Here is a 16,486-nt window from a genome sequence, read left to right on the forward strand (position 1 = left end):
GCTTTGAAATGTGCTTTACGGCATTATTTATCTCACACTCCTTTCTCCTTGTTTCTTTGCCTACCGGTGTGGGATAAACACCGCTTTGCAAATCTCCCACCTCACTGATTGTAAGAGCAACCGCATTAGTTAGTGTAAAATTTTCATTCTATTTTACATTAAAAGCCTATTTTTTTCTATTTTACACACCCATTTTTACAAAACACCCACATCAGTCTGTCTATTCTACCATCTATTTTATTTAAATAATCATTTTTCTCACTTTTTTTATTATTTTATCTCAAACTCTCTCTCTCCACTCACGACACTCCCTCTGTTCCAAACTCCTCTCTAAAACTCTCTCTATACCAAACTCTTCTCTGAAACTCTGATCCAAGCACAGCGCCGATCTATTCCATCTGAAACTCCGATCCAAGCACGGCGAGAAACTCTTCTCTTTGAAACTCTAATCCAAGCACCAATACTCACTGATCCAAGCATCGATACTCACCAATCCACAAGCACCGATCTACAAGCACTAATCCACTCTCTCTGTTTTTGTTGGCGTGTCCGTATGTGGGTGTGTTTGGTTTTGTGGTGTCTATGGTTGATTTTGTAGTTGATTTTTGATTTTTGTGGTTGATTTTTGATTTTGTGTCTATGGGAGTGTGTGTATCAAAGGAAGAAGTAGATGATGAGGGTGTTGGTTTTGCAGATGGAGAAGAGAGAGAAAAAAGGAGCGAAACTGAAAATTATTAAAATAATGTATAGAAGAGCTTCAGTAACCCACTGATGTTAGTGTTTTTTTGGTCAAAATGTATAAAATAAGTTGTTTTTTGTATTTTGCAAGATTATCCATGGACTGATGCGGTTACTCCAAAGTTCAACTTTTCAATAGCTAAAATGGTATCTTTATCTCTCTTTTTTCCTTTTAAACATGTAAGGTACAAAGAGACGTAGAAGTAGAACATATACAATTCTTTTTTCTCTTTTTGTTCCTATACATTCCTTTAAATATTCAATCTAAACTCTTAAAAGGGGACTCATATAAATTGATATGTTGAACTGAAGTGATGGATGCCTTGCCCAAAAAAAAAAGTTTAAAATTGATGTATGAAAAAGGTCTACTATGGCAACCATATTTGATCAAATAAAAGACCAAAATTCTCACAGAATATATAGTGCTATAGGAATTGTCTTGAATTTACTTAATTGTCATGCTGGTTTGAAATTATAGGCGCAGTCTTAAGTTGAAAATAATAATGTCAATCAGCATTCACAATGGTCAACCCATGATAAATTGAATGGAAAAATTGGAAGGACAGCAGTCCTGTTAAGCTACAAAATAAACTGAATGAACAAATTGACAATTGCGATGCACTGAGGCAGGCAAGCCTTTGACCCGGCATCAGCATTCACAATGGTCAAACTATGATACCTTCAATTAACGCTATATATTATATTGCACGCCTAATTCTAGCATTGCAAAGCTCATAAAAAATACATAAATAAATAGATAAAAATGTTGACATTGTAAGTTGCGATAATTAATATCATTTTTAGATAAATGACTAAAACTAACACAAATTTTGTTAGTATCAATCACATCATGATATCTTGGAATAATTGTGAAAAAGATTATAGAAATTATTGTATCTCTAAATAGATTGTTTACATATTTCTTAAATGCTATCCTCTTTCGCATGCATTAAAAAAGTTTCTGTTTTTCATTATGTCTTACTTGTTATATTGGCTCAATTTCATGTGTGGACTTTTATGGCTTGTTTGGATTGGAGGGATGGAAAGGGAGTGGAGAGTAGTATAATAAAGTTGGTTAAAAATAGGCTAATTTTTGCTAGAATTTCATGTATATAACCTCTCTCTCTCTCTCTTTTTCTTTTTATAATCCGAAAAGGGGGCGAGCTTGTGCATGTGGTCATTGTCCTCCACTCACTTAACCCAACTCGTGTATAGCATGAAGTTGCTCGAGCAATAATGGAGCTTGTCACTACTCGAATCCATAATTTCTAAACTCGCGCGTGTGATGAGTCACAAAAACTTCCTACCATTAGACTATGCACTCATGTGGAATATAAATATCTTTTTTTATAGTTTATTTTGCTTAATACAATGCATATTTAATTCTCCTTTTACACGCTTGAACAAAGTGAACATTGTCTATATAGAGTGTAGCTGTAGATCTTGATAGCTTCTGATTAATTTCTTGCGGCACTCTTGACTCTTGAGAGTTGGGACTCAAATTCATGAGATCTCACATTTTTGAGTAATTGAATAAATGGTCGTTGGTTGTACTTGTACCAACATGACGTTGCAGGTGGTGGTGGGGCCAAGTGAAGAAAAATGCCTAGTATAATTTAGGTAGAACGTTTCAGCACCTGTCTATTGAGTATTGAGTATTGAGTACAGTTGCAGCTATATCTCTTGATATGATTTAATGGTTAATGATTCAGCCCCAATTAACTAAAATGTAATTACAGAAAGAAGTGAGTTGTGGCCTTTGCTTGACCTTTTATTCCCAGCGCTGGTGATGAGCACTGTAAGGTCTGTGACTGACTGGGCAACTTGCCAAAGAATCTTTTCAACCAATTGTTAATTATAAACCCACTAACCCAGTTTTCAAATTGGGATTTTACTAATGTGTATCTTTTTTTTTCTATTTTCTTTTTTGTCATTTTCCAACCTCTATCACAAGCACCAACAAACAAGTAAAGTCCATGACTTATTCGCTTTCAAACCCTGAAATTTTATAGAAATGAAGATCGATTATGATATTGAAATTGACTCTTTTGCTTTTTGACCAAATCATCATAGTGTCCAGCTATACTGGGGAAATTGCAGGAGCTGTACTAAGTTGATTTTATACCTAAAAAAGAGTTGATTTTATACCTAAAAAAACAGGATTCTATTTATTTGAGAAAGGAACAAATTGAATATATGAAGAAGAAGGAGCATATTTGCTTGCTTAGTAGACATAGATGAGGGTGTTCCTTCACATTTTAGTACTGTAATTATAGCGGATTTGGCTAGTTTAACTTAATAAAACCTGCATCATTCTTTTCAAAAAAAAAAAAGTTATATTATTATTATTATTTTATAATTTGCCTTGTTTTATTTATATAGAATTTGGCTTTATTTACACGCCATACCTAAATTACATGGAGGATGGTGGTACTTTTAAAATGTGCTTGACACTCACGTTTATAAATTGCAATCACTTCATCCACTCTTCTTTCTTAATTTATATATTAGCGTATGAAAAAAAAAAAAATATATATATATATATAGATGCTACGTTTACAATATTTTTACAACAAATCACAAGTAGTTAGTTGTTATTGGTTCAAATTTGAATCTAACACTAAGATTACTTTTTTGCCCAATAATAACAACCAGGTGCAACCTGCCACTTAAAATTTGTTGTAAAAATATTGTGGACATATCAAAAGGCTTTTTGATAATTCATGACATTGATGATGAGTCTTAATCTTAAAGAATTAGATAGGTTTATTTTTAGTTTTTACTGTTTTATATTATTATTCTTATCATATGTCATGTTAGGTTAAAATAATTCATTGGAGTTATGTTTGTGGCTTCTTTTTTTTTTTTTTTCTGAGTTATAGTTTTTTGGATTTCTTTTTTATTTTTTGAGAAACAAACCCACACAACAAAAGAGAAATGATATTCTAACCTAAATGATATTCTAACCTAAAGGCACACTACAAACTATAATTTTTTAGACTTAAAAGTACATGGTAAAAAAGTGTCACCTTCTATGATGTATAATATTGCAATCAATTTTCACATACTTGTTTTGAAATTGGGTTTTTCTAACTTTCAGTAAATGTAATGAAATGAAAATGTTTTACACGCACCATGGCACCAGTCCACAGTCCACACACCCAACGAGTACGTAGTCAATTGTGGGGGCTACAAATATAAAAAATTGTGAACATGGATGCGAATGTGAACAAATAAATAAATAGAGGCTGTAGGTGGCGGCTCCAACAACAACAATAAAAAAAAAATACGGAAGTAATTAGTGGTGTTTGGTAGAGTAGTTTGAGATGAAATTTTTGTAATTTTTTAAAATACGTGTAGGTAAAAATATGTGTGAAAATGTGTATAATATAGTTTAAAATATAAAAATGTGAGTTTGAACTTAAAAACTAAATAGACCTTAAAGTTTACAATTACTTTTTACGAGTTTTTATATTTTGAAATCGTTGTATAATAATCTCATTATTAATGCTACAAACTACATCTTTTAACATACACAACTAAATAATCATTCATTCACTGAATATAAAACAAATTATAGAGCAAAATTTAATTTTATTGATATAAAAAAAAAATTTTGAGAGTGTACCTAATTTTTTTTTAGGGATAAACAAATAAAAAAATTTAAATTATTATATATAAATTTTTTTTTTTTTTTCAAGTCAGGGTGGTCCCAGACCACTCTGACCTTAACATGGCGCCGCCCATGGCTGTAGGTGTAAAATCTTGAATGGTTTGTCTTTTAAGTGGCTTGGCGTAGAGGAATGGGTACCCGATGATTCGGTAGAAAATCAAAGCTTGAACCAACTGAAGAGAATCCTTTTAGACTACGAAAGTAATGGTCCTTAATTTATTAAATTTATATATATTGCAATAATTCTTTTCTATTAAAATTATATATATATATGTGTGTGTGCGCGCAATATTTCTTTTCTTGTATCTGTAGTAACTAGTAAGGCTTGAGGTTACCAATATATTCTTAGATTGATTAAGAAAGACAAAAGAAAAACTTTAGTCGATAGATATAGATTATTAGATTAAACAAGCTAGGTGAGTTTACATCAAATAAATAATGTGAGGTTTTGGGTCTGTTTGAGATTCACTTATTTTACTAAAATTATAATTTTTTTGTTGAAAGTACTTGTAGATAAAAGTAAAAATTAACAAAAATAGTACAATGAGATTTATGAATAGTATCAAAAAAGTGCAGCAAAGTCTATAAATAGTAGCAAAAATAAGTTGAATAGTAAAATAAGTTGACAAAAAAAAGCTATCCAAACAAAGTTTTCATAAGCAAATAAGTCTAAGTAGGAACAAAATAATTTTCTCCTATAACTATTGACGAATATATCGTGATTGATACTAATAAAAATTATCTTAGTGATGTAGCCATGTAAAAGTGATATATATATATATATATATATATATATATATATATATATATATATATATTATTGGTAGGAATGTATAAGTGTTATTAATCTAATAATAACTTATCATGTTTATAGGAATTTTTCCTTGTAATTATTCGGTATGTGTAAAATAGGGAAATGCACATGCTCAAAAGAATAGTCAAATATTTGAAGATGTCTGGACATCATTGTTATAAAAAAAAATATAAAAAATAAAAACTTATCATGTCTATAAATATTTTAAAAATTTTGAAAACAACATAACAAATTTAGATTTGACTTAATGGCTACTTGTGTTGTTTACTTGTTTTAGTGAAATTTCAGAAGTTCCTCTAACAATTATAGTTGTGGGGGGCAAAAAGATCCTGATGAGAATGTGGGCCTTTTGGGCCGTGTTAAGGAAGGCCGACCTGCTCCTGGGTTTAGAATTTGTTAGTACTATGGGTCGGCCCATACGCCGAGGATCCGAGGATCCAGCCGAGGGTGAACTTACCCTCGGATGGACACCGAAGAACTCGGGATTTTGTAGTAAAGATTAGGGGATGACACGGTTAAGGCCAATGGTTAAAAGGGGGAAACCCTAGAATGCCCCAGAAGCACTGGTGTTGAAGAAATGTCAAAGATAAAGGCTGCCACCTCCACATTAAAGACCCTGCACCTACCACCCTGGCCGCATTTATGGGGAAGTGACACCTGAACAGTGGAAGAGAAACTTCTGGTTACTATTCAAAGGCACTGAGAAAAGAAATATCTAGGCTAAGGGGGAGGTGAGGCAACACGTGTACAAATTATTCAAAAGAGTAGTATTTAAAGAGCAATCTAAGACAGAAAAAGGGGATCCCTTCTTTGTAACCTAAAGGAAAGAGTAAAAGAGAGAGAGAAATAATATAAGAACAGTTCTCGGCTTATGTCCGAGCAGATTGACTTATAGTATTCTTTGTTGTTTTTAAGTGTTTATAATCTTTAGCTTGCCATTTAATCCTCAAACACTTCTAACCTGGGTTTCAAGCCCACACTCTACAAATTACATTGTTTAAGGCTTGTTGGGCCTGAGCCCGTATCTGTTCTTGGGGCCAGGTGCAATTGTGCACTTACAATAGTGATAAGAACTTGGGAATAGCTAGGAAGGAAGTTTCAATAATTGTAAATTTGAGGTGCTAATTTGGTTGAAGTGACTTATAAAAATTACATTTGACAAAAGTGAAAATGACTTATATATAAATTCTATAATTAACAAAAGTGTTAGGTACAATGTCCCCTGATGTTAGTTACCCGGCTGTTGGACCAATATGCCCTTCCACTTAATTGGATGTACAAATTGGTTTCTGAGTTTTGTTTATTTAGCAGAAAATTTTGATGAACAATTGAAAACATTTAAACATGTTGATATTTATTTATTTTTAATTTCTACAACTTCCATTAATTTGCAGATATATTTAGATTTTTTTTCTTACAACTTGCATGCATTAGTTTATACTTTAGACCTCAAAAAATAAATAAAATAACGTTGCTCCATTTTGACTATGAAGGTTTTTTTCTTTTTCTTTTTTTGGGAAGTTATAGTATATACTTGCAGCAAATCATTCTATTCCTTTGTTCAGAAAAAGAAGAGGTCAATTACTTTGACTTTGCACAAGGTATATTAATTAGGGTGAAGAACTGAAGATGCACATTGCTTGGATTATTAATTTTTTAAATTGAATTCAGTCATAGACGACATGCAAATGGCAATTACCTATTCAAGTGTAGCATTATATCGCTTGTCGAGGGAATTTCTTCTAATGATTTTACCCTTTTATAGAAATAATAATAATAAGAATAAATTAAAAAAATTAGAAAAGAAGAGGGAGTGGATGTGGATGTCTTTGATTCAAATACTTGAGGGCAAGTAATCTTAGTTAAGTTATAAGGTTTTTGACATTAAAATATCCCTTGACTCACTTATTATTATTATTATTATTATTATTATTATTATTCAATATAAAATTTTGCCTTATAATCAATCAATCATCTCACACTTGAATATTCTAACATATTCGGTATAATGTTAAATTGTTATAAACTGTGTACATAACATATTTTATCTTTCAACTCAAAAAAATAAAAATAAATAACCACTGGTGAGTTGAGCCGGTCTAGTCGGATGGTACCACCTCATGCTTTAAGTGGGGAACATAGGGTCCCACTTAAAGTCCTGAGAGAGAGGGGTGAGATATTTACATAGTAATATTTCTAACCGGTTAAAAAAATCAATAAAAAAAGGGAGAAAAAAGCTATGATATAATGGTAAAATCAATTCCATTTTCTCTATTTTTTATCTTCTAAATACCCAATTAATATGAGATAAATTTTCTAATCATACTTTTTTTTTCTTTTTCCTAGGCCAGACATTATCCTCTCAGCCCTTTCTTCAAAACTTCAAACAATAGAGTTAGACAAAGAACAATCCATATAAACAAATCTTGTACTATTTTATTAAAATTTAATCAAATATATTATTTTTACCTCTAAATTTTACATGAAGTTCATTTTTCGTCTCTAAACTTTTTAAAAAAAAATTTGCCCTAAACCATTGAAAATATTACATTTTCAGTTACTGTTCTTAAAAAAAAAAATCCTTAACTATTGAAAAAAAAAACTTATATTTTGTATTTAAGCTTAAATAACATCATTATATTGTGCGTGTGACCAATAATTTTGTACCATCTATTCACCACATGTGTGTTCTTTCTTTATTTTTTAATCTCATGGCCAAGATAGACATGTCAAATTCTCTAATGCCAATAATAATAATAATAATAATAATAGTAGTTATTATTATGGACAAAACTTAGATACAGTACCTTAAGTATTGTTCGTTAGATATCCCTTTTAAAATTTAGCCACCTATCTATTCACTTAACGGAGCAAACGTGCGTTAACAGTTAACATCCTTTTTCCATATTTCTTTTTCTTCTTTTTATTTTTAGTCGTGTCCTTCAAATCTGAAAGCCATAGTTAACATCTTTCCTTTTTTTTTTTTGGCCTTCTCCTTCAGATGTGTGAAAACCAGAGTTCATGACCCAGATTTTGAAGATTAATGTCCCTTTTCTCACACTCTCAGACCTCTAGATTTTGAAGAAATCAAGATTTCAAAAGGAGGAAAGGGCTGGCTTGTGTGTTTCGCGTTGTCAATTGAACGATTTGTTGGATGCCAGTCTCTATTTCTTTCTTTGTTCCTCTCTTTTTCTGATCTCTCTTGATAATTATTTTTCCCGATCTAACCCTTAAACAGTCGGAAAGTTGATGGGGTTGCTGGCTTTTGATCTCAAAGATTTGAACTTTGGTTTGCAATTTGAACGACTGGTTGGGCTCGGTAGGTGCCTGACTTTGGTGGCTGACAAAGATACTGATCTTAATTCCATATTGGAGTGTGGATTCTAAATAATTACTACATGGGTTAATGATAATGTTTCTAAGAAAAAAGAAGGAGAGAAAGAAGGAAAATTCTGGGTCATGAACTTTGGCTTTCAGATCCGAAGGACATGGTCAAAAAGAAAAAGAAGAAAAAAAAATATGGAAAAAGGATGTTAACTGTTAACGTTGCTCCGTTAAGTGAATAGACAAGTGGCTAAATTTTAAAAGGGGTACCTAACGAACAATACCTAAAGTACTATATCTAAGTTTTGTCCTATTATTATTATTATTATTATTGAGTGTTGACATTATTTTCTAGGGTGAGATTTAGGTCTAGTGCCCAATTGCACTGAATCCGTTAAGATAATGACACGTGTCACAATCTAAACAGATCCAGCGCACTGGATGTACTGGACCTAAACCTTACCTTATTTTCTATGAAAAATGTGCAAAAATCATAAGTAATAAATGCATCATTACTTCGCAAATAAATTATCCTTTTTTAAAGAACTAACTCATAGGAAACGAGACCACGTAAGCATTAATAGTGTCACAATAATGTCTAAATCAGAAAATCCAAGCTACTCCACGTGAAAAATTAGGCTGCGTTTGTTTCGACTAAAAAAGTTTTCAGGAAATTATTTTTCAGCTTTTTGTGTGTTTGGTAGCTACAGAAAATTCGATCAAACGAAAATTCAAATCCACATTGACCGGAAAATAAACCCTTTCACCCGTAAATCCATTTCCATTCTTATTTTACCTTCAATGAATTTCCGAAAAATACACACCCGAAGAGAGAGAGCTCAAGCACACTCCACCTAAAGAACTCAGGCACATCCTCGTCGGTCAAATCGCCGTCCTTGTTCGAACCCATCCTCGCCGGTGATGCCCAGAACCACCCCTCTACACACGGCCTCACTGTCGCATGCAAGCCACTTTGCCGACCCATCCCTTGTCCTCGTCCTCCACCGACCCATCCCTCATCCTCACCGACCCATCCCCCATCCTCGTCCTCACCGACCCACCTCCATCCACCCATCCCTCGTTCGAACCAACCCATACCTTCAAATCAAGTTTTATGCTTTGAAACCAGACACGAGAGAGAGAGAGAGCTTGAAGGGAAAGTGAAATCGAAGAGAGAGAGAGCTTGAACCTAGGAGAATTAGGTTGCCGCCGCCGGAAGCTCGTCGTCACCGCCAAACACAGATCGAAGCCTTGTCATCTCGTTCTCGTCGCCGCTGAAGCTCGTCGGCAACGCCAACACACAGATCGGAGCCTTGACCCGATTTCAACCTCTCTCGATCTCTCACTCTTTCTTCCTCCCCCTCTCTGTTTGACCAAGTTAATGGTTTTATTTTGATTTTTGTTTCTTTAAAAGGTTTACATCTTGCAATTTTCTGTTATAAATTTGTTTGGAATCTGAGAAAATTGCTAAGAAAATGTGAGAAACCAATAGAAAATTTGTATTTTTCAGAATGTTACCAAACACATGAAAATATTTTATAATACAATTTTCAAAATGCAACCAAACACTAAAAAAATATTTTCTTTTCTTGAAAATATTTTCACCTGAAAATATTTTACACTCGGAAAATATTTTCCATTCAACCAAACGCAGCCTTAAGCTCAAATTGCTTTTAAATCTATAAGCACCCATAGCAAGCTATTGGACCACCATGGAAATTGTTACATTTAAGGCTACGTGACAAAAAATACCATCCTTTAAAGAAGAAAACCAATCCGAATTTCACAGAGTTTTTTGTTTTTCGTACAAAAGGGAACGGCTCTTTCAAATTGGTGGAACAAAACATTAGGGGGTTCCATGACCATTTATTAGGTTAAAGGTTAATTAAACTTTTCCCCTTTAACTAACATTCTCATAAACTTTAAAATTAAGCAATGTTCCTTCTTAATTATTGATAATAAACACTTTACCTTATGATTTTTGTTAAATTTAATGAAATTAAAAAAAAAAGATTACTATAATATAAGTTTTTCGTTAAATTTGATGAAAATTTTAATGGTAGTTGGTAGTAACAAAGCATTTATTAGGTGAATATTGCTAAAAGAGTTAGGAGAATGTTGTAACTATACTATATATACCGTAGTTAAAGAGAAAGATACCATATGCACTAAGATTAAAAAAAATAGTAACTCTTTATTCATCTCTACTATAAACTGGCTAGTATTTAAATTCTAGCCACTACTCTAAGCAAACCAATCTAGCTTTTACCGAAGAGTTACACAATTCATGCAACTAAACGTGAGCAAGAATTCTTTTTGCTAAATGTAGTAAAATCTATAATATTTTGTCTTGAAAAATGTTACGTACAAATTATTATTAACGATGACTAATGTGCAAAAAAATAATTTCAATAATGAGACTCAAATTAAAATCAAATATAATTGGGTTATATTAACGGGTATCTTTAGGACAATTGTTAAGAGCATCCACACCAGCCCATGTAAAATTATCTATAATGCAAAAATTGAAAAAATTTACACAATTTGAGAAAAAAATACCCACATCAGTGGGTGTAAAATCATGTAAAAACGTGGAAAGTCATTAACCGGCTACAGTGTCGTGTAAATATACACAGAACACTGTAGCTCTGTTATCCCATATTTTATTATTAACTTTGTACGTATAAAAACATTTTTGGCTCCTTTTTTTCTCTCTCATCTCGCTGAGCAACCTCTTACTCTCAGCTTCTCTCTCCCTGTTTCATTCCTGAGCAACACCCACAATCTCCGGCGTCGCTCGATCTCTCTGTTTCTCAATCTCCGGCGTCGCTCGATCTTGCTGTTGCTCAGGCCGGCGGCGCTGGATCTCGCTGTTGCTCAAGCCAACGGCGCTCGATCTCGCTGTTGCTCAGGCCGGCGCCGCTCGATCTCGCTGTTGCTCAGGCCGGCGCCGCTCGATCTCGCTGTTGCTCAGGCCGGCGCCGCTCGATCTCGCTGTTGCTCAGTCAGGCGCCGCTCGATCTCGCTGTTGCTCAGGCCGGCGTCGCTCGATCTCATTGTTGCTCAGGTCATTGCTCGTTGTTGCTTAGGTTTTCTGGTTTTTTTTTTTTTTTGGTTGGATGCTGGTGTTGATCTTGTTGCTCAGGGGGAGGCTGGAGGCTGGGTTGATGACGGTGGCTGTGGGCTGTGTTGAGAGATGACTGTGTAAAAAAAAAAATTATTTTATTGAATAAACGTGGAGGATAGATAAACTGATGTGGGAACTTTGTAAAGTTGTGCAAAAGTGAGTGTGTAAAATAGAAAAAGTTGGTTTTTTCTTGTAAAATAGATGAAAATTTTACAAGGACTGGTGTGGATGCTCTTAATAAATTATATTAGGAAAGTTTTGACACAATTTTTATAAAAAATATAAAAAATTATCAATAAAATTAATTACTTTATTATTTTTCTATAAAATGTTTATAAAAATAATTCTTAAACTAATGTCCTTAAAATATTCATTAACATTTCTGATAATAATTTATCAGATCAAATTTATTTTAAAAAATATTATAAATATATTGTGTATGTATACACTAACCACTATTAATGTCTATAAATGTTTATCTCATACATTCATAATAATGCATGAGTGAAGCCGACAAGTGTGAAAAAAAAGAACCGTGAGAAGTCGACAAACAATGAACGTGGATGGTTCATTCAAATTTCCTAGTCTTAATGGCAGGTTAGTAGTTTACGCTTCGTTCAAGGGCCATTCACTAGTTGGCATTCATATCTTCTCTTTCAAAATATTAATAGACAGTACGTTGAAAAAAAAAGAGCCAAACATTTTTTTGGGGTCAAGCGACTCAAGCCAACCTTTCGATCCACCTACCACACACACACACACACACACCAGCCAATTTCACTGGGCCCACTCCTCGTTTCTCAATTCTCTCTCTCAAATGCAACCGTTACAACCATAAAGCACGTTTTAATATAAGAAAAATGATAGGTCCATAATATCTTCATAATAATTTTATAATAAATTTTAGGTGTTAGGTTGTTACTAGTTATTATTATTTGGGTAAAAAAGTAATCTTAGTATTAGGTTCAAATTTGAACTAATAATAATTAACCACCTATGATTTGTTCTGAAAATACTATGGATGTAGCACCTTCGTTAATACTAGCATCTGGACACGCGTGTGTTTAAAGGTTCTTTTATTTTTTTTTTGTAAAGGCTAATAATTTATATTCATTATAATTTTCAACATAATAACACACCAGTTATGTTAAAACTAATGTCCAACATCTTGAGGGATTTATCCTCACCTAGACGTCCATAAAATAAGGAAGAGAAATTGTTGGGAGTTCAAAATATAGCCCCATAGAAAATGCATTTCTTAACACAAAAAAGAAAAGGCTTACACATAGTATAATAAATAAAAGATAATCATAAGGAAATAAGAAAATGAAGACCACCCAGACGCATGAGTTTGTTTGTTTGTTTTTTTTTTAAAGAAAAAATTCAAAACAAAGATATTTGAATAAAAAAATACCAATGTGAGATGAGATTAAGGAGAAGGATAATGATAACAAAGTAAGGAAACCAAATATAAACCAAATACAGGAAAACAAATACTGAACGACACCTTACTAAAAAAAAAAAAAAAACTTAATTTGTTGTAATAATGAGAACCCAACACTCATGAGGCATCTAAATAGAGGTAATCAAATATACTTACATTTTTGCTACGGAAATCTTGACGATCCACACCCAGTGCACGTTCCTTGAAGTTTAGGTACGAAAATCTTGAAGATAGACAAAAAAAAAAAAAAAAAAAAAAATATATATATATATATATATATATATATATATATATATATATCATTCTCACTCAAATAAAAGTACTCATTACTTAGAGAAAATATTAAACACCAATCAACTGACCAAATAAAAGAAAAGAAAATATTAAAAAAGATAAGATAGGATACGATAAGATAATGATATAAAAATGATAATGATAACAAAGTTTGATCATATTTTGTAGATAGTATTTCAGGTGAGAGTTAAAAGAATTTTTTTTTTTCCCTTTTAGACTCTAAATCACGATAATAGAATAAGATTCCCCCCCCCCCCCTAAACTCTAAGAGGACGTTTGGATGCAGCGTCCACGTTTTGCGTCCAAATTTTGCTCTTTTTTTTTTTTTTTTTGCTGCCGCAGGAGACAAGCGCGCAGTGCGCGCACTGTGCGTGTACTGTGCGCGCACTGTGCATGTACTTTTTTAGCAATTTTTTATTAAAAGTGGGTCTCGCAGCACTATTTACACATTTAAAAATTATTTTGCTACAGTGTTTTCAGTTTTCAGCAATAAATTCTATCCAAACAGACCCTAAGTCAGCATTGAACTAATTTTAAAAAAAAAAATCAATTTGAGTTTTAAAAAACTAATTTTAGTTCAAATAGAACTCATATTTGAAAATGTGAACATGACTATTAGTTTGTGAAAGTTAACTGTATAAAAGCTGAAAAGCAAACATTCCCTCACTGTTACGTTTTTTTTTTCTTCCTTTTTTTAAAGGGAAATACCGTTATGTTAAGAATAATTTGCATTGATCCATTGAATTGCATGTGATGACATTTAGGAATATAAGAACTCATATTTGAAAATGTGAATATAAGAAGATTTGAGTTCAAATAGAACTCATAAATTATCTGACATGAATGGAAAGAAAATGATGAGTAAATAGCTTTTTGAGTGGCTTCCTCTGGTACGTAGTCACCTATTACTATTTTTCCTCTGAGTATAAAAAGCAGGGACTTGAGGGTGGAGGGTGGAGAGTGGAGATGAGAAGTATTTTCTTTGTTATGGAAGAGATGAGAAGTAATTTGATAACATTATAACTGCTTAATGACAATGGAAAGATTTAAATTTGTTAGGTAGAAGTTTGGAGTTGTGTGTGACTAAAATGTGGATGTACTTTTCAGTAATTGTAGAAGTTTGGAGTTGTAGTTTTTCTTGACCCTCCGTCGGAGGTGTCCTTACTTTTGAATTTAGATTCGGCTGAAATTTTGTATGATCACAGCATTGTTGTTTCTGTTTTCTCTGCTTAGTTGCTTTTAATAAAACCCCAGTTTACCCAAAAAAGAAAAGAAAAAAGATATGTTTAAACACCCACATTTTATCAGTACTTGTGTTAGTTTTTTTAATCAGTATGCGTGTTAGATTTTTATTATTATTATTTATAACTATTTAGTTTTTTTTTTAAATAATTATCAATACGTGGGGTGTTTAAAAAAAAATAATAGTATTTTTTTTAAAAAATAATTGTGTAGTTGCTTTGAAAAAGTGGGTTAGTGGGAGAGTTTTCCTATTTTGTAGGCAATATTTAATGCAAGTAAGACATGTATTTTTATCTCTACTTAAACTTAGAGAAATAGGTGTATTTTGGAATAAAAAAAAATTAGGTCCAAACAGGGAAAGCCCCTTAAATAGTAGTAAGATGAATATGATACTTATAATCCATAATAATAAAATAATAAAAAACGTTTAACTTTTGGTTTATTTATAAGATTTTGTCATATAACTTTTAACTATCATTATTCTATTATATTTATCTTTTAATTAATTTTAAATTATATTCCATATTTAAATAATCAATTAAAACCTTACCAAATTATATACAAAATCATAATAAATACATAGTACCTATGACTAATTATCATAATTATTAAATTTCATATGTATACAAAAAATAAAAGAGAAAAAAAATTATATATTGTTAATTTTTTCCATGCCTTGCACATGTTATTAACTAGTAATAAACATATTTTGAATAGATTTTTCTTATATTTTGTCATTTTTAAAATTTTCATTAATTTTTATCCCGTGCATTTAATTATGTGGCATCATTTTTAGCGCTTGATAATTATTTTTAAAATAAAGAGATTGAACATGTGACACCAAACTATTGATTACACACAAGATACGAAATATTCTTTAAAGATTTTGTTAATGGATGTTGTAAGGGAACTTGATAGTGAACAATTTTAGAAAAGCTTTTATGGGAAAAAAAGTGGTATAAAAACTTTTTTAAAATAATAGTTTATTAACAAATACCTTAATGTGGCGTTTGGTACGTGGGAATCTACATTACTCTTGGCATCTAAATTTCTAGGAATGTGATTTATAGGAATCACATTCCTAAGAACGTAGCTATTCCTATGTTTGGTTTCATTGGGAATATCTTAAGATTCCTAGAAATGTGAGATGATAATGTTTGGTTTATTCTCATGAATCTTAAATGAATTATATATTTTTCCTATTCTATCCTTAGATTTGAATGTGAACTACCAAGTCCTTAAAAAAAAATCTTCCTCTAAATAAATAATGAAAAACCAAATTTAAACAATTAATTATGAAAAATTCATTAAAATTATAGTCTAACATTTCAAAATGACAGGTATAATACAAAAATAACTATTTAAATTCTCAAATGATTTTATTCTTAATAATAATTTTAAAATAGTTTAATCCATAATAATTTGTTTTATATTTTATCTTAATTGATTAAATGATAATAAAAAAGGGTTAAAATTGTCAATCTATAAAAAATACAGTTTCCTTTAAGCTTGGGAATCTAGATTCCCACCTGTTTTAAAGGGAATCCACATTCCCACTGAGAGGGGAATCCAGATTCCCCTGGCATCTGATTCCTTAGCGTGATTTGCAACCAAACATGGGAATCTTTAAACATTCCTAGGAATCCTAAAACATTACTAAGTACCAAACGCCACATAAGGGCAGTTTGAGAGAGAGAGAAAAAACCTTATCTTAAAGCCTAATACACATACACTAGCCTCTTCGCAATGAGGCTTTATTTATTTATTTTGGGTTTAGTGTTGTAATTTTTCATTCATTCCAATTTGAGATTTATACGTTTTCCTACTAAT

The sequence above is a fragment of the Castanea sativa genome, chromosome 2 (assembly GCF_040712315.1).
Source record: "Castanea sativa cultivar Marrone di Chiusa Pesio chromosome 2, ASM4071231v1".
NCBI lineage: Eukaryota > Viridiplantae > Streptophyta > Magnoliopsida > Fagales > Fagaceae > Castanea > Castanea sativa.